Here is a 25480-nt window from a genome sequence, read left to right on the forward strand (position 1 = left end):
CTCTGGGGACAGCGACAGGACCCAAGGGAACGGCGTGGAGCTGGGACAGGGGAGGGTCAGGCTGGGGGTTAGGGACAAGTTCAGCACCCAGAGGGTGGTTGGGCACTGAGACAGGCTCCCCAGGGCAGTGGTCACGGCACTGAGCCTGACAGAGTTCAAGAAGCATTTGGACAACACTCTCAGACACAGTGGCTGATTTTTGGGTGCTTCTGTGTGGATCCAGGAGCTGCACTCTGATCTTTGTGGGTCCCTTCCAACTGAGGATATTCTGTGATTCTATGTGTTTGCATATATGTGTGTACATGGTATGAACAGTGCTGAAAGTAAAGGAAAAAAGCAGAGGTACAGTTTGAATTTTACTGATGGGTGTCAGCTGCCGCCTTGAACAGCTTTCATGGAGATGCTGATGCTTACCTAAAAGTATGGTTATATGGGTTGTATGGTGGTATTCAGACGAAGAGAAATTACTGCTAATGCTCTATTTTAGACACTGATTTTTCGTCTTTATCTGGATATGATTCTGTATCAAAACTGAGTTTGTTGGTAACTCACAATATATCCTCTTAGCTTTTGCCATTGCTTTGCTTTCTGTCCCCTGCCTTCCTCCTTTTTTTTTAAGCAACCAGCCCATGTTGCTTCTACATTAGCCAAACTGAGCCTGTTTTTCTTGTCATATGATAAGAAAGAAATGAAAATGTCACCATCTGCTGAAGAGTCAGCGCACTCAGCTAGGTGTATCCAAGGACAACAGCCCTGTGGCTGTGGACCATTTCTGAAAATTTGACTTTTGTCTCTGTGAGGCATGAAGGGCTTTGAAAACCTGGCATGACACATAAACACATTGAATACGGGGCAATGCTGATAAAATGCTCAGTTCACAAAGAGAAATGCTTGAGGCCAAAGGTGCATTGGATTAGAAAGGACCCTGTGAGTTAATGAGTCCCACTCCTTGCTATCGCAGGCAGCAGTACTGGAAATCCTAATCATCAACTGATCATAGTCCAGCATAAATATAACTGAGTGGCAGAGTTGGCTCTAATAAAAGTTGTTCTAGTCCTCTGGAAGTTTGTAACCTTTGTCTAATATTCAGGCTAAATTTCTTAATGGCTTGTGTCTAGCCATTTGTTATTGTAACAGCTCTGTCTTTTAGTTTAAAAAGCTCTTAGCCTTTGGTGTGTACATCATGATGAGTTTTTAGAAAGCAGTCAGAATCTCAACAACCTTTATTCTCTTAGGCTAAACAAACCAGCATCTTTTAATCTGATTTTGGAAGATAAATTCTTCGTTTCCTTGATTATTGTAGTACTGTTACAGACTGAATTAATCTTCCCTGCATCTGGGTGCCCAGAGCTGCACATTGTGTTCCAGATGGCCTCATCATGGCCTTGCTCTTTAAAAATGCCTTGTGAGGGACATCTCAAACCAAATGACTTCCAGCAATGACTGACTAATCAACCTAGAATTTTCTCCCTTTCTGCCACTTCCAGTGGGCAATCACTAATTTATAACAGATTTTTGTCATTAGTCTGAGGGCATAGGTTTGTGCTGCCCATGGGTGGGTACATATCTGAGCAAACTGTTGAAGCACAGGGCCCTTGCTGCTTATTCAGTTGGAGTAATGCAGTTATCTGCTTCAGAGACTGCCTCATGTTCTAACTGATGTTGGAAGTGCCCACCTTTCCTGTTGGCTACAGAAGGGATGTAGAGTTTTACGTTCCTAAATTGAGTTACTTGGTTCAGTGGCCTTCATCTGGTCAAAGAGCCTCACCTTGTAGTGCATGCTGCAAAATTTCATCTTGTTTCTATGACTTGGGAGCATCCATTGTCTTGTATGCTTCCTGTTTTTGCATCACGGCTGCATGATGGCTAGAACTGATGTAGGACAACTGATCACTGAACATAGGAAGAATGTATATTGTTTTTTTTTGTGTCCATAAAGCTGCATCTTTGGATTGAAATTGCAAGGTGTATAGCAGAACTTAGAAAATGTAGGGATTCACTTACTAGGTTTACAGTGCTATCCTCAGCATGTGACTATTCCAGGCCTATTTTTTCTTACCATTTCTTATCCAGTTAAGCAGTTTCCTCGGGCATACATGTCTGTCCTAATACACCAGGGATTAAACAAAGTGTCTTTAAAACTCAAGACTGAGCTAAAAATCCTCCTGTGTAGGTAAGGTCTGGAGCAGACTTACATGTCCTGCTGACATACAGCACACGCTGGCCACTGGGTTTCAAGTAGTCATTTAACATAAATCATGGGTTACAGACAGTTGACAGCTCATTTGTCTGGAGGTTTAATTGCTCTGATGTGCTTACTTGAATTCTCTCTGTGTCTCTTTCTCTCTCTTTCCAGTGACATTAAAACTAGCACCTCGGAGATCCGTATTTGATAACCCACCCAAACATCAGTGAGATGTGTTTGATTTCTTTCAAAGTTTATGTCTTGGGATGTTTAGTTGAAGGTAATTTTAGCTGCTTGAACCATATTAAAGGAGGGCTGGGATTTCAACTATCCTTGTAGGAACTAATTAATAGGTCATAAACATGTCACTGGAAGCAAATGTTTACCCTTAGTTTTGAAAAGAAGGTAAATTAGGAGATTTTTTTACATCCTCAAAGGAGGAAAACAATCTGCTGCAACACCAGTTCCATGTACCTCTTAATTAGGTTATTTAATCAGGATGCTTTTGATCTGAACATTATTGTTCTGTATTGCAGTCCAGAGGGACTGATCAGTCTGAGATTCAACTTCCCATAGATAACCAGCAGCACTTGGCTGCAAAGCAGGTTGATCTCTTAAACTACCTGGAAAATTCTCTTAAGAGCTGCCTCAGAACATGGGGATTAATCTCGACCGTGTATTTCATCTCCATTTCAATTATTTAACTGTTTGCTCACTGGAAAAGAAAATAATAAAACTTTATGGCCATTCTGAAGGGCTTTTAGTTCCTTTTTAGATGTCTGTGCATTTCAAGCACATAGGAACTTATGAAGAATACAAGCTGGTGATTTAAATAGGGTTGTGGGAATAGCGCTGGGAAAGGCTGAACAAATAAAATGGAACTAGTGCATTCATCATTTTAATGGCATTTAGCTTGCCTCATAAAGAAAGTGGCAGCTTTTATTGCTCATACAAGAACTTATGCCACTATTAAAGAACGATGCTTCAGCTTCTTCTGTTCTGAATTGTGGAGTGTGACAAACCCCAGTGGGCTCAATTCCATTTACTACTTAGTACCTAAATACTAGCTAATAAAGCAAAGTGGAATGGCAGTTTGGAAATAACAATTACAATATTTAAAATTTGATGGCAGGGAGAAGAGTAATACCTTAAGTAAAAATGTTTTGCTTGGCATGTTGAGCTCTTAGATGTTTCCAGATTCAAATCTGTTGACTTTATGACTTCATGTTGTGTTAAAACACAAAGGTGTGATAGGGTAAAAGCTTCATCAAAACTTAACTCCTGCTCTAAAAAGCTTAGGTGCTGGGACTCAGTCACTATGGAAAAGTCTTGCTGGATACACTTCTAACTCATTGCCACTGATTATCACCCCATCTCTAAAAACTAAGCTTTTATACTAAAGTGGCAAAGCATTTAGGCTTCCCCAGATTCAGGACTTATGCTACAAGAATTAAAGATGAGAGAGAGGTAAAATCCCTGTTTGTGCCCCAAAATGTCATTTCAGAAATGTTTCCAGAAAACATCAGGCCAGATAGCTCCTGCATGCGGCTACTTTATGAAATGAGATCTCTGGGTTTTTGATGTATTCTGTAGTCTATTTTTGTTCCAAATCACTGCTATACCTCATGGGATCTGTTGTTCATTCAGGGCAGATGGTGTAGAGAAGTCAGAGAGACAAGGACCCAAATGACAAATCCCTGAGATGCTTTGATGCCACTTCTGACACAGAATTCAGCTGAGTTTGTGGTTACAAAACAAGCATCTTTCCATTCTTTTCTAAATGAAAAGATGAGGTTTGCCCTTAAAAATCTGCCACTGAGGAAAAATAATCCAACTTCATTATTTTGGTGATCAAACATCAGGTTGGATAATTTTTCACTGAGAAAGAGTTAAAGCAAAACCTTCTACCAGACTTATAGAAGGCCTTACAGGCTTCTCTTCTACCTTTCTACTAAGCTATTGTTATCCATTCCTGCAGAGAGTATTGTTAGTGACTTTCTTAAATTGTACTCAAACTCTGATCAGTCTTCACTAATACCTTTACTCTTGTGTTTCCTCCTGCAAATGGTCAAGGATAGCTACTAACTGACTACTGAGTCTCTGTGGGTATAATTTGGCATAAAAATTTGCTAATGGGTTAGGTAGAAAAGGATAAAGCAGGAAAAGCTGTGAGAGGTGGATATAAAAATATCCTGGTAAGGATAACCATGAAGGAATGAAATAAAAGCTGTTCCTATGAAATGAGAGCTGCTACTCTTTCAGATTTATTTTGTTTTCATGGTTTACTCCTCTGACTTATAGGTAGCATCAGCTTACACTTTCCAAGCTAAATATTTTACTGAGACCAATAAAAGATCTAAACAACACAAAAATTGTGCTAGTCAGGCCAGAGGTGCATCTAACCTACAACTTGTTTGAGAGCAGAGGTGCCCAGAGAAGTATATAAGAACAGAGCAAGCACAGTTGTACTTTCCCAGAATATCCACCCAGCCTCTGGCAATTCACAATTTAAGCACTTCCTCACTTATAGGTGATACTATTTCAAAGGAGATTTTCTTGTATGGACTTGCCTTATCGCTTTCTTAATCCAGGTGTGATTTTAGCATCCACCCTCTGGCAGGGAGACATACAGTTTAACTAGATGCTGTGTGAGCAAGTGCTTTTCTTTTTTTTTTTTTTGGTTTGAATCTGTCACTTGCTCCAGCCATTTGATGCCCTTCAGTTCTTTTATTATCTGGGGTAAGAAATAATTTGTGTTTTCTTTACCTTGATGCCCATGGCTTTTGAGATGGCTTTCCTGGGATTCTACTCTCTGCCATTTACTCCACACATTGAAGAGTGCTGTCTGTGTGTTTGCACTTTTTACATGGAATGTGCTCAACATTTTTCTCCTCCTGTTGCCATTTGATGTATTATTTATTTATTTTTCTATTTCTCCTATATCTATTTTTAGGTGGACAAACCTAAACTGTATACAATAGTCAGCTTGTGCATTATTGGCTTGTACTATGGCATAAAGATGTTCCTATTTTGTTCTTTAATGCTTTATGAATACAGAATAGTTTTAAGCTGGTATTTTATTAGAAATATCTATTATGACTCAAAACCCTGTGTGGTAACAGCTAGTTTGAAATCTCCTGGGGCTCATGTGAGGTTAGAAATGGGTTTCTGGCATGCTGTCATTCACTCTGCTCTGAAATCCTTTGGTGGATTGTCACAATCTCCTCTTACGCCCACAGCCCTGAGTAGCTCACTGCCACCAGTGAATCCTCTCCTTGCACCAGCACTCTGCCTTTTATAGGTCTTCTCTAAACATTCACAGGCCAGAGATCAGATCTGCCTCTCACTTTTCTTCATTCACAAAATGGACTATTTATACTAACATTTCATTTCACACCTTTTAGTATCTCTTAGCAATAGTCAAATATTAATTTGTAACCAGAATTGTCTGTTATACAGTAATCTAAATTTAACCCCTCATCTCTTCTGTACCTCTTCTATGTAGAAATTATGTTTATGGTACAGCAGGTTTATAACAGTAACAAATTCAATGTCATTATTCTGGTTGCCAGTGAGCACTAGCAGGGACCTATCTTGACTTCCACATCACGTATTTTTGGTGCAGGCAATTAGAAATGATTAGTATAAAGATATGAATCTAGAGTTAGCTGGTTTGTTTAGACATGCAGTTCAATCCCACCTATCCCCCAAACTGTTTTGTTTGTTTGTTTGTTTGTTTGTTTTTTGAAGAAGTCCTTAGCTGTCAGAGACCACTTGACCACTTGGAAAGCTAAGGTTATGACATTGATCCTGGATCCACCACTGTTATCTGTATGGTATCCTGTTCTGATTAAGGATGTGCACTGCCAACTCAAAGGCTTTAATTTTCATGTTTTGCTTAGTGTTTGGTTAGAGAAGAAGTAGGAATAATTGTCTGTAATAATGGACTGTTCATGCCTGCGAAGTAAAATGAACACATTTATGGGCTCACTTCCTTCTGCTGTTGGTGCAGACGGCTTTATTCAAACTGATTTGCAGGGGAAGCTTATCTCTAGGTTCTGGCTGTGAGAGGAAAAGTAAATAAGCCTAAGCAATTAGAGTAATGTTCATGCAGGTGCAAAGAGCCTGCACAAAGCTCTATTTACTCTTGCCTTCAAGCCCCTTTAATCATCATTGCAGAGCTTAAGCTATACATGAGGCTTTTGTGTGGTGCATTTCCCACATAGAATATTGAGTGGTTCGATTTCACTATAGAAATCCTCAGTCCTAAGGACATATCTGGTACCAAAATAGCTTTGAGCATCTTCTCAGTCCTTGATGGAATGAGGCACTTAAGCAATGAGTGGACAAGCTGTAGAGTCACCAAGGTTATTCAAAGGTTTATAGTACTGCTTAGTAGCACTGTAAAAAATAACTTCTGATCTATGCAATTCTACAAACAGATAAAGGCAGTAACTATAAAATGCTGGGAAACAAAGACCCCTGAAACACATCAGCAGTAACCTGGTAATTATCTGCTCATCTAATGAAGTGTAAACCCCCATGGAAATCAATATACTACTGGCATTGTCTTTTCTGTAATTTAATATTTTTTATAATTCTATTTTCTTTGGTAATGGAGTCTCCTTCCTTTTGCTTACCCTACTGCCACTTTAAAATTGAGCAGTTAAAACTGTGTTGCAAGGATTCCCCAAAAAAGCTTTATTTATGTTGGTGAAATTCACAATAACCGCTTATTTCTTTCTCTCGCAGTGCATCCTAAAATACCAAAGCAAGAAGTGAGTGATTTATCTGTTTAGGTTCACATTAGAGATGGCCTGAGGGGATAATTTCAGGCAGAAATTCTATAATATTTTCTACAGCAAAGCTCTTGCTTTAAGGGCAGAAAAATCACAAGGCTGTTGAACTGATGCTTCTGTTCTCTGGTAGTCTACAACAAAAGAGCAATTTCAGCCCATTTAATAAATGCTTCAAGTATAAATATTTGAGCAATGTGTATTTTATTTTTGGATGAAGGATTTGTAAAATTAACTGAGTCATAGATTTTAGGGTTTAGAGATAATGATAAATCTGCTAATATAATCATATAATCTCATTTATAAATCAGTTCACTGAATTCATCTCGCACTAAGACCAATAATATGTTTTGACTAAGGAACATCTATAAAGTATACAAATTTACTTGTATGTCCTACCAGAATAACACTTTTTTTTTTTTTTTTTTTTTCCCTCAAAGCATGAATGATCTCCGATACTGGGCTTATAGATAGCTGAAAATTTGGATCATTTATTAATCACAACCTTGGTCAGTTTTCATACTTTGCCCCCATCTGCTACCACATCTCTTATCAGTTTTATTGTCTTTTGCATATTCTCTCTGCACATCTGTTTTTCTCTTGGTGTCTTTTCCACCCAGGCTGAGAGGATAACATTTTAAAATTTTATTTTATTTTTCTCCCAGCCAAGATATTACAGGATGAAGAGAGGAGAATGCTATTAAAAGCTGGAGCTGGAGAAATAAGAGAGAATAGCCACCATAAAAATCAGGCTTTTTATTCACCTCTTCCCTCTGGGAATTGGAGGTCAGTCTCATGTTTGGGTGACAACATTTGTCCAAGCATTATGGTAGGCCAAATTAATTTTTACAGTAGCAGTAAATTCCTGGCAAAAGGAAGTGCTGGGGAAGCAAACCGAGAGGAATTATTTGCATTTTGAAGCTGACAGAGTGAAGGACGAGATCTCTGTGAATCAGCAATGGGGCCTAGGGTGTCTCTGGATGAAGGAAGATGTAGCAAAGAGCATTGGGATTTTCAAAGAACTAGAAACAGTCAAGAAGTTTTTCAGAGGAACTCCACACAGGAGTCTCAGGCTCTCATTCCCTTTCCTTCACAATGGGATCCAGGCATATTCAAAATACAGAACATTAGTAAGGGCAGCTCACTGATAGCTGGTTCTACTTCAGGCCATAACTAATAACCAAATCCTTCAATACCTGATTGAAGAGGTAGAGAAGGCATCTGCTACAGAGGAATGAAAGATGGCAGCTGCTGGCCTAAGTCATGGACCTTTTTGGTAGAGGATTATTTGCTCTATACTTTAAGAATTTGTGTATTTTTCCATTTATGTGTTCATGTTATCCTGACAATTGAATTTAAAATACTTTTATTATTATATTTTGTTTTGTTTATTTTGTATTATTTTATTCTGGCTTTTGGACAAATGTTTTAATATCATATCATCTCTGTTTTTATAGTGCAAATTTAAAGTGTTTCTCAGTTATAATGAAAATATTCATCTTGTAGATGTCTAGGTACTTACTCTTTCCAATTATTTGACTTCTGCATCTGTTTTTAAGAAAACCAAGAAATAAGTATTAGATCCATCAGCTAATTCTGGAGGGAAGATTGCATTTGAGTAACAAATTTGAGGGTTTCAGGGTTGAAAAATGCAAAGAACTGTCCTTTTCCATCTTGGAGACCTATCATTCTTCACTGTGTGAAAGCAGATGTCTGCCTGACCTTCAGGCCTAAAACTAGATGATTGCTGCCAGACACCTATGAGTAACTGCTATTATGCTTGAGAAAAGGATGAAGGGCTTGTATTTATATAACTGAAGTTTAAGTTCAGCACTCTCTGTACTGAATGCCGTGCTCTGAAAAGTACGGAGTAAATGGTAATGTTTTCTTTGTAAGCATAGAGCTGAAGTGATTTCCAACTGGAAAGGTCTGCTCTGGGAAAGAAATGTGATGGACACTGGGAAGCTGTAAGATATTTAGGAAAAATGAGCCTGGAGTCCATGAAGGCAATAGGAGAGCCATTCATGAGAACTGGTGAGTGAGGCTGTGATTCTTCAGACCCAGTTAGGCACTTTGCCATTCAATACCCACACTTTGAAATATCAAGAAGTGCTTTGAAAACTAGCATCTTCTTAAGACATATTCCATCTCTGGAATGAATTCTGTAGCCTCTATTTATAGGGAAAGTGCTGCGGAAGTCATATACACTGAACTTTCGGAGTAGATTTAAGTGAAGTAATGTTAAAACCCCCATGAAGTGCAAATTAATTGGAAAGAGCCTAATTGGAATCACCAGTTTATTGGGATATTTCCCAGGAAACTGATTTAGTCTAATGAGAATGGATGGCAGTATTTGCTGATTAACTGGAAGAGTGTTAGCATATGTTGAGCTTAATGGGGAGGGCTCCACCAAGTTTCAAAGTGTGTTCAAGGTTTTTCCTAACTCAGAAGGATGAAGTCTACTTTTTTGTTTCTATAGGGGAGATTTTATTTGGGAATGAATCTCATCCAGACTGTTTTGTATACCAACTCTTCCTTCCACCAGCAGATCCTCCAACTGTGATGTAATAAGGGAAATGTGTATTTCTGAAAAGTCAGACCATCTGTCTTCCTACAATAAATACAGTTAGAAATAGCTAAAAGGTAACTTAGCAGAGAGAAAAAAGGCAGTTCTGCTGTCAACGGACAGAGCAGACAAGACAGGATTGATAGATGCTTGTGATATTTTAACAGATATGTTCCTAGACTGTAAACTGCCTCATTCGGGTTCTAAAAATGATTCCCAGTCTTATCTTCAGGGATTTATTATTATCTTCAGCTAATATGCTTAGCTTTACTGAATTGCTGAAACCCCAGCTGGATCATGTATGAAAGTTTGCCTTCAAATTTCTTTCAAGTGCCATGTCTAAGACACATTTCCAGTTCTTGTTTTTACTGTCTTTTCAGATACTTTTCCTGCTAAACAATCTTTCTTCCTCTAAAATTCTTGGCACACAATTTAATACTATTTAAAATTTCTTATGCAGTGTGTGCTCTAATAACCTATGCCTTAATATCTAATAATGTTGGCCTTTGGTTATCCTTAATTGCTTATATAAAGTCACTTAGGTTAAGAGCTTTTACTTTGAGTTCAAAAACTCCTTCTGTACAATAATGTCCTGCTGAAAAGGTTCTGATTTAAGACCTTTCTCTGTTTAACTTGGTTCATACTTAAATATTTGTACTGCTGAATTTTAATGCTCTGTACTTCACCCAGGGATTCAGGGCAGAAAATTTGGAGTGCAACAGCAATACAAATGATTAATGCAGATTGTATCAAAGTTGCCAAACTTGCTAATCTGTATATTTTCAACGTTAATGTTTTCTATAAAATTGTCAATTAACTTGTCTGTTATGGTATTAAATAATTCTGGCTGCCACAGCCAAGCTGTGCAGAAGTCAACTACACAGTTATTAAACACATTAAAGTAGAAGATAGCAAGAAAGTGCATTTTCCATTCCCCCAGCACCCTTTATTTGGTGCAGGTGCTTGACTGTATTTCAGGAGTTGTAGCAGAAAATCCATGAAAACAGCTTATTCTCCAGGGTTCCATTTCACTATAAAGATAACAGTTTATAATACCATTCTGCTCTTTCTTCATTTCTACTGTTGATTTCTGTTACTTCCTTTTACTTCCTAATCTATCGCACCCCTCCCATGTGAGACTAGACCTCCAACTGACAAACTGTGTTTATGGAAAAAACATTTCTCTTTTCTTTCTAGCTATCATCTTCCAACCGCTATCTCCCATTAAAGCTCCCATAAGGGCTTAGTTGGATGGCTTCCATTAAGGCTGTCAATCACCTGAAGACTTCTTGGGTTCAGTCCCCCTCTCTGGACTCAAGACTTTTCCCTGACTGTGATATCCTCCTCTCTCCCCTGCCCCCAGTAAGCAGAATTTCTTTGCTTTTGTACCCACGCCATACTCGCTAGGACAAAAGCCAGTCCTGTTCTTTAATTGCCCACGTATTGAGGCCATTTTTCTTGTGCACCTCATGCTGTAACATCAGGTTTCTTCTACACAGGTGACACTTACTTATGCATTACCAGGACAAACATACAGCATACATTTCTGAACTAGGGGGAATGTGAAAATACAATTGTTAGTCCATAGGAAGTGGTGTAAGTTTATAAGAGATTGTGGATTTTTTGAGTTACTAAAAGCAAATTGTGTTGTCAAAACAAAACAAACATCCACTAAGAGCCCTCTGACCTTCTATTTCCTATAGCAGCTATGTGCCAATAGAAGCATTTCATATTCTCTGAGGAGAGGTGTGGAGCTTTGGGTTTTTAATAGAAGATCATGGATTTCATCAAAGGGAAGTATTCATCTGATTACTAATTTATTTTCAACAAGAACAAGTTGCAGCTAAGAGCTGACTTTGGTGCCTACATCTGTCTCAGAGAGTTTTGCAATTGAATTCTATGGATATGAAGTTATGCTTAAAAATATTTATTTCATTTATACTAGGAAGAATACATTAACACTATTAAACCTGAACTTATCACTCTTTCTCTTCAGGTGACTAATTGCTTTATTCTCACTTGATGATGTAATGACAGAAGTAGAACACTTAAGAAAGTCAGTCATTTAGAAGACAGGGTCAGGAATCTTGGTCTCTCCTAATTGTGTTAGCAAATTTTGACTTCATGAGCAAGAACATCCCATCCTGCAGCATTGAAAATCTCTGCAGAAATATTTTAGCATCTGTTATTGATATAGAAGGAGGGGATAGAGGCTGAGTAGGATGTGAAAAGATGTGTGGACACACTACGACCACATCACACAGCATAGGGCTCCAGCAATTCTCTTCAAACCCCAATGTGCCTCAACAAAGTTGAGCGGGCATTAGTGTATTTGGTGGAAGGAGGATTGCAAGTAAAGACGAGAGTAGGTAGAGAGGCTTAGAAAATCTGTAAAAGAAGCTTTGTAGAGATGACCTTCCTCTGAGACTTCCTCCAGCAGCTGAGACCTTAGGCGAGACTGAAATAAGCCCTTAGAGCTCATCAGATATTTCTTTATAAACCCACAGTTACAGGGACACCCTTCAGGTTGTGCAAAGGCTTTGTTCACTTCAAGTTAAACCTGATCTCCCCTTTATAATAAATCAAAGCTTTTATAACCCTCAAGTCTTGGTAAAGGAACTGTTTTGTTTTAAAAAGCACTGTTGGAATGGAAGGAACAGGAAAGCTAGAAAAGAGTAAAATATGAGATTTTGTGCCCTGCTAAACATAGAGTGATACTTATGGATGCTACTCACACAGTCAGCTATTCAGGACCATATCCTCTTGGCCTAACATACTGTCAAAATATTATCATTACTGACATTGGCTCTGCATGCTTAAGTAATTAATCTTGACTTGTTTTTAATAGTTGTTCTGATATTTTTCCCAGTTTAATACATTGTTTTCAAGAAAATCAATTTTCATGGCACAACTTTTTAACACATCAGACTGTGGATTGGATTTATCTGCTGTACTTAAATCTTCAAAGTCTTCAGTCTCTGTTCTTAAGAATGGATCAGCTTAAGTGTATTACTCCTCTAGAGCACAAAAGAAGCAACACAGATATCCAGGGTGAACAGGAAGGGATTCATAGGTTTGAATGATAGAGTATTATCACAGACACAGGAAGGCAGCATTCATCTCACATAACTTGACCTCATCTCACCATCTAGGAATAAGGCACTGGACAAAGCTACTTTTCTAGTCCCCAGTCAGTGGAAAAGATGTGTCCAAAGAGCATTTATGCTCAGGTGCTTAGAAACCTGTTTTAAGATGACACTGTAGAGATGTTTCTTTCTTTTATTTGACTAGAGGAACCTAAGGACTAGCTGAGCTCTTATACTTAATTTTAGAAAGGTAGGTGACACGAAGCACACCTTTTGTCTCACGGTCATGCTCGTATTAACTTCGTTGAAAATCTAGTAAGCGACTGAGAGTAAGGGGAAAAAAAATCTAGTATGCGGCTCTTGGGAAAAAAAAATAAATCTGAAGACCTCTAGTTGACTGCTCGTTCCATTTCATTTCTTTTATATAGTGGCATATTAGTTTTCTTCCAGTCTTCTGGCAATTCTCCATGGTTCTTAGATTTGTTAGTTATACATTTTAAACCTCAAATGCTTGTTTGATATGGCAGTTTCAAACCTGATACTGCATTTGTAAAATGTTGTTGATTTAAAACCATCCATTTTCAGTATCTGTGTTTAATATTGTCCTTGGTTACTGAAAAAATACAAAATATTTTGTCATCTCATGATGGAAAAACATCTTAACCTGAATACAAAAAAGATCATAGACTTCTCCTTCAATAGAGTACTATAGTCAATGCACACTCTGCCATGCTTGGTAGATAAAATAACAGAACCATTCTTTAAATTTCTTCAAGTTATATGAACTTCAGATGCATTATTATATTATATTAGAATAACTAATAAATAATAACTTATAAATATTACATTATAACTTATATTGTGGTTTTTAACCACAACTTTCTTTTATTTTATTCCTAACCATGAGATCTGTTTTTAGCAAAACAATGTGAATGGTTACTGGTAAATATTTAAAATCTTTTCTCCCAGATGGTTTGGCTCAAAATAATTATCAATTTTGTGAGATTCACTTTTTTTTTTTTTTTTTTTGCATTGAATACATACATCATTGGATTGTATTTTATTCTGTGTACAAATATCAAATTTAATACATTCATGATCTCTTACCCTTAAGCTAAAATTCATTTCAATTCAAAGATCATTCTTTGTATTTATCATAATAAAGGTAAAGAGAGAATCTCTTTAGTGCAGCATTTTCATAATTACGAAATTTTCATTATAAATTTTTGTAACCAGTTCTAAAGAGCTCTGTACTGGCTGTAAAGTATCATCAGCATAAATTGTTAAAGCTAACGATGACAGCATTCTTTTTCTTGCTACAAATAGCAATGTATAGAGATGCTGTTCACCTCCTTCTCTGTTGCAGTGTGGTGGTCTGTAGCTGCACAGACCAGCATGTGATCTGCCTCTGCCTTCTATTAATAATTCAAAAATATTCAAGACTACCTATTTAGAGTTGCTAGGCACAATACATAGTGCCATTCCCAAGTTCTGCAATCCACTTGATCTATCCTAAACAAGCTGATTTAAATATTTTAGTCACAAAAGTCTTTTCTGTGAACTTCAGTCAGACTGTCTGACAACAATACACACATATTACATGAAAACTTCCAATTCTTCTAGGCTATCACTATATTGCTAGCACTGATGTATGAGCAGCTAGAGAGTCTCTTTTCATACCCCTTGGTGACTTGATTAGTTTTATCTTTGACACCTTGATTTTTTAAAATTTATTTTTATGTTTTATTTAGGTTGATGCCTGGCTGGTATAATTGGCCACTTCCACATATGGTACTTTCCTAATAGCAGAGGATAGCTAAACCAGACAGCTTCTCTTCCTCATAGTAAATGGATCAGCACTCCTCAGAGTCCAAATCTCTTTGGACTCTCTAGCAACTCTTCTTCTCTTTTCTTAGCAACTCTCTTCCTGGGCATCCTGCTTTTTATTCTGTTCTACTTATAGGAGAGGAAGTGGTCTCTGACCAGGAATGACATGGATGGCTCCTGTCTTTCAGCAGTCACTGGGAACTCTTCTGTTGATGAAAATGAAGCTAGTTAGGCATTAGCCCCTTTTGAGGAAACTGCCAGTAAACTTTTTCATTCTGATCTCTGGGCCTCTATAATTATGTTAAATTAGCTTAAAGAAGAGTATATATAGATCAAATGTTTGAAGAATCAGGCAGATCCATGCTCCTTCAGCACTCTCTTCCAAAAGGGCTTCTGGCTATAATTCCCCTTCCTCATGGAATATGTTGTCACTCTTTATTCTTCAGCTCTGGCTGTTTACCCAGAAGACAAATTCCTGGAAGTTGAGCAATGAAAAGCTGGGCAAGACTATGTAGTGAGGGTCTATCAAAATCTCATTGCAGCAGATAATGCCAATTATGTGAGTCACCATGGAGGAAGATGAGTCTTGTTCAAATGAATTTTCTTCCCTTGATGTTATATTTACTGAGCTTATGCATCACTTTAACTGGGAACCCTGAGATGTAGATAGATTAATATAAGAGTATGATAATTCACAGAGGAGCAGAGCAGCTGCTGGGGAGGTGTCTAACAAGGAGATAATTCTGTAGTTGTCCTGGAAAAGGAAGAAGAGACAGCCACTGTCCTTGGTGAGAGTATATGGCAGGGCTGCTAGCATCTCTCCTATTTTCTTCCCCAGTGCATTTCTTCTAAGAAGAAATATGTAGCTGGAAAACAAAACAAAACAGGAGTGTACTGGGATCTGTTCTGCTGTCTAGCAAAATGCCACTCATGGGGTGAGCTCCTCCTGACTCCAGCCAGGGGCAGAGGCAATGCCACTTTTGGGGTGACTCCAGGGAATGGTTTTGCTCCCTCAGCTTAATACTCAAGTCAGCCCCATGAAGACAGGTGACTTGAGCTTTACAGATGGGAAACCTCAGTGCAGCAGGTTGACATGGCCATATTTTGCACTCTCTCTGTTTCCTCATTAGACTGTTTTAGGAGACCTGACAAAACCATATTCCTCATTTAGACACATCTCATTAGTATCTTGAGTTCGGTATTGAACGGGTGATCCCTATTAGAAGGAATTTAATCTATCTTTGCTTGATAACTTAGATATCTCTGATGGCCTTTAATTTGCTTTCCTGGCATCTTCTATAAAAACTGAAATTTTATTTTATTTGAAATCCTTTGTCTATGCATGCGCTATATTTTTGATATCTCTCCTTATCCTTACAGGAAATTTGAGAGAAAAAATCCTAAAATGTTTAAGCAGGAAAGTACAGAAGTCTTGAAAAAAACCTTTAAGTATAAGGTAATTATAACACACACACACACAAAAAAACCTCAATGTCTGTGCTCCCTTCAGTTAGACCTGAAACACAGAAGACCGCATATTGTGACAAAACAGAATCAGTTACTATCCTGACATAACCCAACATTGGAAACATCACCCAATGCTGGAACAAACTTCATTGATCTTACTGCAGCTGGTGTACAAAATCCATTCAGTAAATTATACTTTAAACCCTGCGTTGAGAGACTCGGGCACATTTTATTAGAGGTTTTAATTCTGATTCTCTGTCTAGTAGTTAGGTAACTGTAAAAGAACTATTTATTAATTTAAAGCTCATACAGCTGATTGATGCATGCTAATGCATTTTGAATTTAATAATCACATCTTCCTAATTGAATTGTATTTGCTCAGACAGAGCATATAATTAAATCAAGTCTTTTCTAATCCTTCTCATGCCAGATTATACTATGGAGCATTGGGGAAGAATAGTCAAAAGTACGAATTTAGTTAATTTAAGCCCACTGAAAAAATACATAGTCACATTGTGAATGTTTTTGATATTCCTGACTTCCAAAAATAAAGGGATGTATTTTTCCATACGAATCTTTTGCTATAATTAATAAGTGTATAGCGGCAACAAGGCTGAAAAATACGGTTAAGAAAGAAACAGGTTTAAGAAAATCCGTCAGATTTATACAGCAGATAGTGAAATTTGCATACCACATGACTAGAAAACTCTTTCAGACAAACATCTCAAACTCCTTTATGGAGAAAGGAGAGGGTCCCATTGCTTAGGAATATTAACTTGCTTTTATCTGTTCCTTACTGTTTTATTTGATGATGCAGAATTGAACAATGTTATCTGAGAGAAGGCACACAGAAAAAGCCAAGATATAGTTATGAGTTCGCAGAAGAGAAGAATGAGGAGATACTTTACTGGGACACTCTGTGTATAGAGTATATACTCTCTGTGTATACTGGGACACCCAGTATACACCTGCTTGTGTATACATTGTCATGTGTTTCCAGGATGCAAGTTCAGGATCAAGGGGATTCCAAGACACAAACCTGGCTTGAATGAGGGGGATTTAATTTTTTTTTTTTTTTAAGTTGGAGATATCTTTCAGGAAGACATACCAAGGGAAAGACACAGCAAGAAAGGAATTTGTCAAGAAAGATTGTCAGATGAAATTGTTGTGATCCACTTTGCTCCTGTACTAAAAAGTTGCAGGAGTAGGAGGGAAGTTTTTAGGCATACAGATGTTCACTTTTCTAACACTTTTTTTTTTTTTTTTTTTTTTCCTGATTGCTTTGGACCTTTCGATAGAATAAAAATAGTGGAATGAAATTCATAGCGGGATGTTCAAGTTTGACATTTATTTTATGATAGAGAAGAGGAACTGGATATGTGTTGCCAGTGTATCTCCTGTGTCCTTAACACTTTAAAATATTTATTCTGTGAAACAGAGCTATGGAATAAAGCAGCATCTTTTTCTCTGATAAACGATGTAATGCCTTGAGCTTAAATTACTGGCCTGATCTAATTTGTCCGGCAGAGTTAAATTATAGAATTTATCTTTTTTTAATAAACATCACTGGCTGCTGATTAAAAAATGACCTGTGGCAGAGTCTGATTTCTCTTCCTGATTTCCAAACAGAATAATATTATTAAAGATAACACTGTGGGGCTATAGTGATTTGCTTGAGGATTTTGATCTCATGCTCTATGACATTTCACTGGAAGAATGATTTGCTCTTAATATTATATTCAACCTTGTACTTGGAGAGGTCTTATAAAGATTTGTTTCCTTGACTACCCCATGTCACAGTCTTGAAATGTAATTCTGTAGCAGTACAAGAAAAAAAAAAAAAAGGAATCCAGCACTAGTGTATAATTAATAAAGTATCACAGAAAGAAATGTGGTTAGAAAACTGCTGTCAAGGTGCTGTTTCTGAAGAAAAGCCACGCTTTTAATTGCAAATGATTTGTCCAATATATGCAGGATGACTATTTACCTTCCCACTACAAAAAGTATTAGTGTTAGTCTGTAAAGTTTCTTATTGTGGGCAAGCATGCATTGACTGAGGTCAATAGGAATATAGCCATTCTGAGCAGGGTGTGCCAGTTTATACTACTTATCACTGACAGCTGAATTGATTTGCTCCTTCTTTGAAATAAGACCAAGCTACACCATGTAAAAAGAACTGCTTATATCTGCTCCTCCTGGTAGAGCTGACAATGCCATCTGGAAATATATCCGAGACTTTCAGTTCAGTGAATGCCCCATGTCCTACATGAGCTCACGGTAAAGGCACCTCTCACCTCTTATCCAGCTCATTTGGAATGAATATCTGAACAGAAAAATCATAAACAGCAAACTTGGTTTATCTAAATTAAATGAATGTAGACAAGCCTGGCCCTATCCTGGGGAAGCGTCCTATCATTCTTGGCCTGGGTTTTGCCTATATATGCACTTTAATATAAAATATGGATGAACAGGGTGTCACTGTACTTGCTGATTACTCCCATAAGCAGGAATTAGCTGTCTGCTCAGTAAGAGTTGCTTTGTAGTTACTGCATAAGACAAGTCTCTGCACAAGTGGTTGCACAGATGAAGTTAAGAGCAGCACATCTGTACCCTGTAACCCTGACTTCCCACTGTATTTCTTTCATTTGGTCAGGATTTTACTCCAGGCACTAGATATCATCTGTGGCTAAAAGTTTGTTTTCTGTTTATCTGTTTGATCTTGACGACTTAGGATCAGTTCTCTAGGGAATCAGCTGTGCTCACGGTCAGCTGTTTATAATTGAACACAATCAGCTCACTGTCTAACCTCACTGATAACGTGGCCTACTTGTTGGAAGCCAGAGGTGTGTTTTTAATTCCCACCACCCTCCCCAGTATTGCAATTATGCTTGAAAAAAATATACCTATCAGCTTATCAAGAGCCTTTCTAAGCTGCATAGTTAGCTTCCCACTCTGTGCTCTTTCTGCTAGTAATTCAGCTAAAGCTGACAAAATATGCTTATAGTCTGTCTGTGTGTCTCCTACAGTTCACATCAGTGGCATGTCTTGCCAGAATAGCCCTACTAGAAAACAAAATGCTAAATACTGTTTGGAGGGATAAGAGATGGTGTTGATTGTTTGCATTTTTTTTTTTTTTTTGCAAAAAGTAGATGTAATAGTACCATCTGATGCTGTATTAGTGGCAGTAGATTGAAAGAAGTGATGTGTTGTTTCTGAAGGAAAAAAAGTTTACATCTATTTTGGGCAGAGGACTCTGCTAGAGGTACAGGCCATGTGTGGTAAAAGTGATACAAGATCTTATGCAGCTGATGATCCCATATCCTCAAAGTACAGTTCAGTGACCATGAGGGATCCAAATAGAACAAGAGAGTACACAAATCAGTCTTCCTCTCTCCTCCCTCTTTTCATTTTCTTTCCCCAAAAGCATTACCTTATCTGAATTAATTCTGCATTCCCTCCTGTACATTATAAATGACATGGTCTTAAGTTCTGTATCTGCTCTACTATTTCATAAAAGTACTTTTCTTTATTTTCAAATAAAATAGATTATAGAAACAGATGACAGAAACTTTCTAGGTGGAGCTGGTCTAGATGGGCCAACACTCTGCTTCTCTCTCTCTCTCTCTCTCTCTGATGAACTCTGTCTCTGCTATTTTCTATTTATATTGTAAACAGGATATAAGTAGCTGGCATCAGAAATTAGGTTGAAGAGAACCTAAGATGTGCTTTGATCCTTTTTGGAGACACTGGAATTGGGTAGAGAAGACTTGGGAGTTATTTGGAAATTTGCTCCTTGATGAACAGTTTTCCTTGCTGATGACCTTGGCCAAGACCCTTCACTCTCCTGCACTTTGCCTTCCACATTCATAGATGCTTTCATGAAAGACTTTGAGGTGTGGGGTGCCTGCTACACAATACCTTTTCAGCCTTACTCTTGTTCACTTTCCCTTTCCCAGCGGTGAACTGACAGATAATCACAAGGGCTAAGTACTTATAAGAAAGGCACAGGTCAAAGATACCAAGTCCCAGAGTTTTTCAATTTTAATTTTAATTTTTTATTATTTTCACTTACTTTGAAAACAACAGCCTTTTCTATTCTTGGCCTGGATTCTTGGATTATTCTATCTGGCCAAGATAGTAGCTCTGGGGATGTCCTGACAGGCAGAGACCAAACTATGGAGATTGGGATGAAGAAAAATACTATTTTTCAGATATTTTTCAGTTCAGATATCAGAAATGCATATAGGGGTCCAAGAGGTAAGACATGTGGAGAAGTAAAGAGCTATGGAGCTCTGTCATCATTCATCAAGGAAGATATTGGAGGTGAGGTGTGTCCTTTGTCACTTTACAGCTCCCCTAGGTTGCCAGTGCTTGTGGAAGACATCCTACTATGAAGGAAAGACATAGCAGAATAACTCTATGGTTTTAGAAAAAGGAAAGAGTTTCCAGAACAGTCTTTCATGATACTGTGCTTATTATCTACATTAACCAAGAAGAAGCCAGTTCTCCTCACAGGAAGTGAATCTCCATTCAGACAGAGTTGGAGAAAGGATGGAGGATGCCTGAAAGCTTGTGTGCATGATTGTGCTTGTGTGAGGCACAGCTGTTCCTCCAATTTATACGAGGCTGAAAAACTTACAGATCTGCTTACTTTGAGTCTGTGTAGTTGCTATAGTTGCTGTGGTTGTTAACGTGTGGGGGTTTAAAAGGCTGGTCTAATAGCCTATCTGGCTTTTTTTTTTTTTTTTTAAACCTGGAAAGTTAATGTGAGAGATGCAGAAGATATTTAACACAAAATGCCTGTAAGCTTAAAAAGATGAAAACTAAAGACCTCCTAGAAATGCAGTTTTTCAACCACTATTTTTATAAATGACAAGTTTCTGCAGCATATATGGTCACTTCCTTCCTTAGAAATGTTGTTTTGCAGTTGTTTTAGTCCACAAAGCACAGACCTTCTCTGGATTTTGCCTCAGCTAACTAACCAGTATAAATTTCTCTTGAAATTCACAGCTGTCTTTACTGAATGTGAGTAAATGAGCCTGTCAGGTTGAGCTGACTCTAAAGTTTTCTTGTCTTTGGGATGCAAATCCTTTTAAGTATATTTAGGCCATCTCTGCTTCTTTTTCATGGGACATATTGGGGGAGTGGGGGTTGGGGAGGGAGATCCACAAGTTATTTTTCATAAAGGAACTAAACCAAAAAAGATGTACTTTAAACCACTGTGTTCAAAGTCATTGTCAAAGTTGTCATCCCCTTGCAGGAACCAAATGTGCCGGGCTTTTGCTTTTCTTAGGTTTGCACAGAAATAGGCAGACTTTTTTTCCATAGTTATCATCATTCAGCTATGGTTTAAACTATTTTAGGTAGTCACTGATAGCTGTCATGAGAAACTCAGACACAGTCTAGTGAAAGGTTTAAATTCCAAGCCAAGGCACTGGGCTTACCCTCGTAGCCAGGTGGTTTTAATGCCTGACTGGAGTTGTTCATCAAATTCCTCCCCATTTCATATTCCCTGCCTTCCTGGCCTGGACATCCAGGACTTTGCTTCCTTTAAAATGACAATTCCCTGACACAAAGCTTCAGAGCATGGCTAAAAATTACTCAGCTCATATTTAATTCATCTTTGAATTTCCTTAGCTGGAGATGCTTGGGTACATATGGCCAGCAGAGTGGAAAGCCCTAGATATTCAAGAGCTGGATAAATAACTCTTAATAACATAAAGTATTTGCTGTACCTTTTAGTCCTCCTCTAACTCAATGGCAGAGGAAGAAACAGGATAGAAATCAGCACAGTGCTCAGATATTGTAGCATTTCAGACCTGATAGTCCTTAATGCAAATCCCTCTTTACTGCTAGTTTATACAATAAATTTTTCCAACTTACACCCCCCAGCCTGCCTCAACATGAATGAAAAATCAGGCATTGATGTGGTGTAACAGTTTTAATTTTGACAGATGGTAACATATAGTATGCATGGTGTGCAGAAGGATGATGCTGGTTTTGCACAGAGGGAACTGAAGCCCTGCTGGCTGGGACTGGTGGGGCTGGTGCCCAACAACTCCTGTGCTGCTGAGGATAGGAGTCCAGTCATGACCCTGGTGTCAGCACTCACTATTGTGTACAGTGTCAAGAGATCCTGAACTGGTGCTGAGAGAGAATATATATATATATATATTTCCTTAAAAACAGCAACCAAACCCAATTGACCTGGCGATGACACTTCGAAGAACATGAGGTTCTTTGAACCAACACATCAAGGTGTTGGTTTGGTGGCAGGCTTCCTGGAGATGGGTTGGCAGACCAAGAAGTAATGGGAGTAAGGGTTTACAAAGTGTGTGTGTTGACTTATCAGCTAGTTCCCAGATCATCAGAGGGCACAGTTTCTTCCTCCTGTTCCCCTTCCCTGTCCATCTCCAGTACTGTCTGTACAGATAACATGACTTTTAGACAAAACAGAGGTTTAAGTTTTGCCTTCTTGAAGGACTTGGCACAAGAAGTAATCTTATACAGTGTAGAAGTCTGCCAAACTTCCTAGTTACAGGAGAGGTATTTTAAGGTCTTTCTGGGGAATAAGGTCTCATGAGCAATTTGCAGCTGGATTTCTGGAATCAGATTTTCAAGAACATTCAAAATGCAAATGGGGGAGGAGAAATGGGTGCGATTTTCATTATCATTTATATTTATAAAGCAGCTATTATTAGGTATCTATTAGTTCTTCCCAAATGTAAACACCATTAAAATGTGGTTTATAGCTTTACAGGTAAAACACAGATCTAGCTACAACAGAAAGCCTTAAAAATTCAGAATATTTTTAAAATAAGTGAGGATCATGTGCAGAATACAGTTTAATCGAGAGTATATAAAAGATTTCTTAATGTGTCTTTGGGAGGGCTTGTATAATCTACTTGTAAGTGCTGACTATGGCAGAACATCTGCAGGAAACTCAGACCAGCATCAGGGAAAGTAAAGAATACTGGTAACAACTGCAATTAGATAAGAAAAAAAAAAAATCTTTAATTCAATAGTCCTGTGATAGAATCACAGTACAAAATTTAAGGACTCTGCTTAGTCTGTCACCACAACATAAAAGAAAAAAAAAAAAAGGAATTACAAAGCTTAATTATTTAAGAAGACAGTTCACATATTCCCCAGCTTCACCAGTGCTTACAGGACCAAACAAATCTTCTCCACTTAAAGACTGTGCCTGTGTTAGCAACAGAAGTTTATACGAGTAGTGACAGCAGAGTCTTATTTTTTTTGCCTCTATGGTGTCATCTATTTAGTCTTGTCCAATTTAACACAGCAAACTCTCCACTGATTTCAAGGTTGCATTTTTCCGTCCTTAGCCAACACAGACACTCAGGTTTATATTTTTATTTAGAGTCCTGATGTGACAGAGGTTTCAACTGGTTACCATTTGCTGTGATCAGAAGTGTGCTTTCAAATATTTTTAAATATTTTATAGGTTAGCACTCAAAAGGAAGCAGAGCCTAGAAGAAAAATAACTGCTACTTCAGCTTCTTTTCTGTGACTGCTGATGAATTAATGATTATTTTTTACACCCCTTATCCCAATAACAGGCAAAAAAAAAAAAAAAAAAAGAAAAAAAAAGCTTTAACATTCAGGGTATCCAAAAATCATTAGAAGAAGGAGGCCAGGGTGGAGTCCCAGATTAGTTATGATGAGCTGGGGCCAGTCTCTGGGAAAGGGGAATTATGGATTAATTGTAAATTAAAATTTATAAATTTATAAATTGTAAATTAAATGTAAATTAAATTAAAAATTATGTAAAGGCAGGGAGAAAAGGTTCTCCTGGGAACATCCCAGGTCACCCTCAGGCAGGGAGAGCCAAGGGGGACATCTTCTTTTCCCTATTTGTTACTTGTGACACATTAAATGATCAAAACTTGTTTAAGAATCTGAGTGTATACGTGTGCCTATATACAGACATACATATACACAGAGAGATGGGGAAGGGGAGATGGGGAGAAAATAAATATGTGGTTTAGGTATTAGGATTTGCATAAAGGTAGAGAAATCAAAGACTTGATTTTAGAATGTCATACTGAATAAATTAGACCAAAAATAAATAAATAAATAAATAAACACAGCTGCTCCTTTTAAATAGGAAAGGGAGAGAAAGGTATCCAAGAGCACAGTCCACCATAAGCTGTTGACTAGCCAGACCAGCTGTTATTTAGTCCAACTTGCTATGAAGTATTGACAGTTTTTGAAATAACCTGAAGATCAAACAATTTTTTTTCCCCTTTTTTTTTATTTTTTTTATTTTTTTCCAATATGGTACTATTTCTTGCTTTTTTGTTGTTGTTGTTTTGTTTTGTTTTAAGAAGAATTTCCATCTGATTTTTTGCTTGGTTTTATTTTGTGTCTTCAGTTTCAGTATTTCAGAAGGCAAAGCAGTCTGAATTTAAGTGGTATACAGAGCCTGGTTGATCTTCTTCAAGGCTCTGAAGCTGCCTTCAATGATTGTCATACTAATGGGATAAGGAAAGGTACAGTGCTCTGTGGAAGCAGCCTTGCTTCTTTCAGAAATCTTTGCTCTGGGTTTAAAGTGGATGCTGAAACAGCAGTTTAAAAATTCTTTGCTTTGATCTGAAATGCCTGTTAAAAAAGCATGGATTTCCTGGAGTCCTTTCGCTCTCTCTCTATATTTTTTAATTTGTTATTTATTTTACAAGTCAGAATGCTGTTACTTTATTTCTCTTTTCTAGCATATATGTAATAAATATTAGGCCAAAGAAGGAGATAAATTCCTGAAGTGATTTGGATAAAAGGAAAAGGAATGTAACAAAGGAAAAGTGGAGAAAAAAACAAAACAAAACAAAACAAAACACATAACATAAGATCAAATGTTTTTTATGCTTGTACATAAAAAAAAAATCAGCTCTAACCCAGCTGAAACTTTGCCCTGTTGTTAGCCAGCTACAAAAGCATCAGTACTTCATTCATTGCCAGCTATTTAAACACCCTTGAGATAAGAATAATGACATTTTCAAAAATTTCTTTCCACTTTCTTTGTAAAGGGTGATGTCTCTCGAGTATGTTGCCAAGGTCCCTATTTATTTTCAAAGCACAATAATCTGTTGCCCTCACTTCAAGCAGCCCACCCATGCAAATGTTACATATGAGACCTATGTAAAGTGTAGGCTTAACATAGCATCTTTAGAGCAGTATGTCAGGACTCTGCCTGGGCATATATCCTGTAAGTTCATGACTGTGCACTGTTCTGGCTTGGGACATACCAGTTTTGGGGCTAGGCAGCAAGAAGAGCAGGAATGACAGATTGTACTGACCTAGGAGAGGAAGCTTCTCAGGCTGTGTGCATGACCTGAACATTTTCAGATCAAAATAGTTGTTGTTTTACTCTTTAAACATTACCCTTACATTTCTAACTTTTCTCCTAACAGTGATGCCCCAGCAGCATTAGTAATGAGCCACAGCATTAAAGACATTGACATTTCTTTTTAACATCTTCAAACCATTTTGAACAAGTGTCTTGTAATATTTTCCCTAAATGTGGAGACAATAAATG

General features: G+C 37.7%; 1 protein-coding gene across 8 annotated transcripts in view; it reads right to left on the reverse strand.

Moving 5' to 3' along the window:
- The window catches only part of BEGAIN (brain enriched guanylate kinase associated), a gene marked incomplete at its 5' end in the record, with an annotated part of 164064 nt that overhangs the window by 28865 nt on the left and 109719 nt on the right, over positions 1 to 25480 (reverse strand). The window lies entirely within an intron of this gene.

This window comes from Aythya ferina (genome assembly GCF_964211825.1).
Source record: "Aythya ferina genome assembly, chromosome: 5".
NCBI lineage: Eukaryota > Metazoa > Chordata > Aves > Anseriformes > Anatidae > Aythya > Aythya ferina.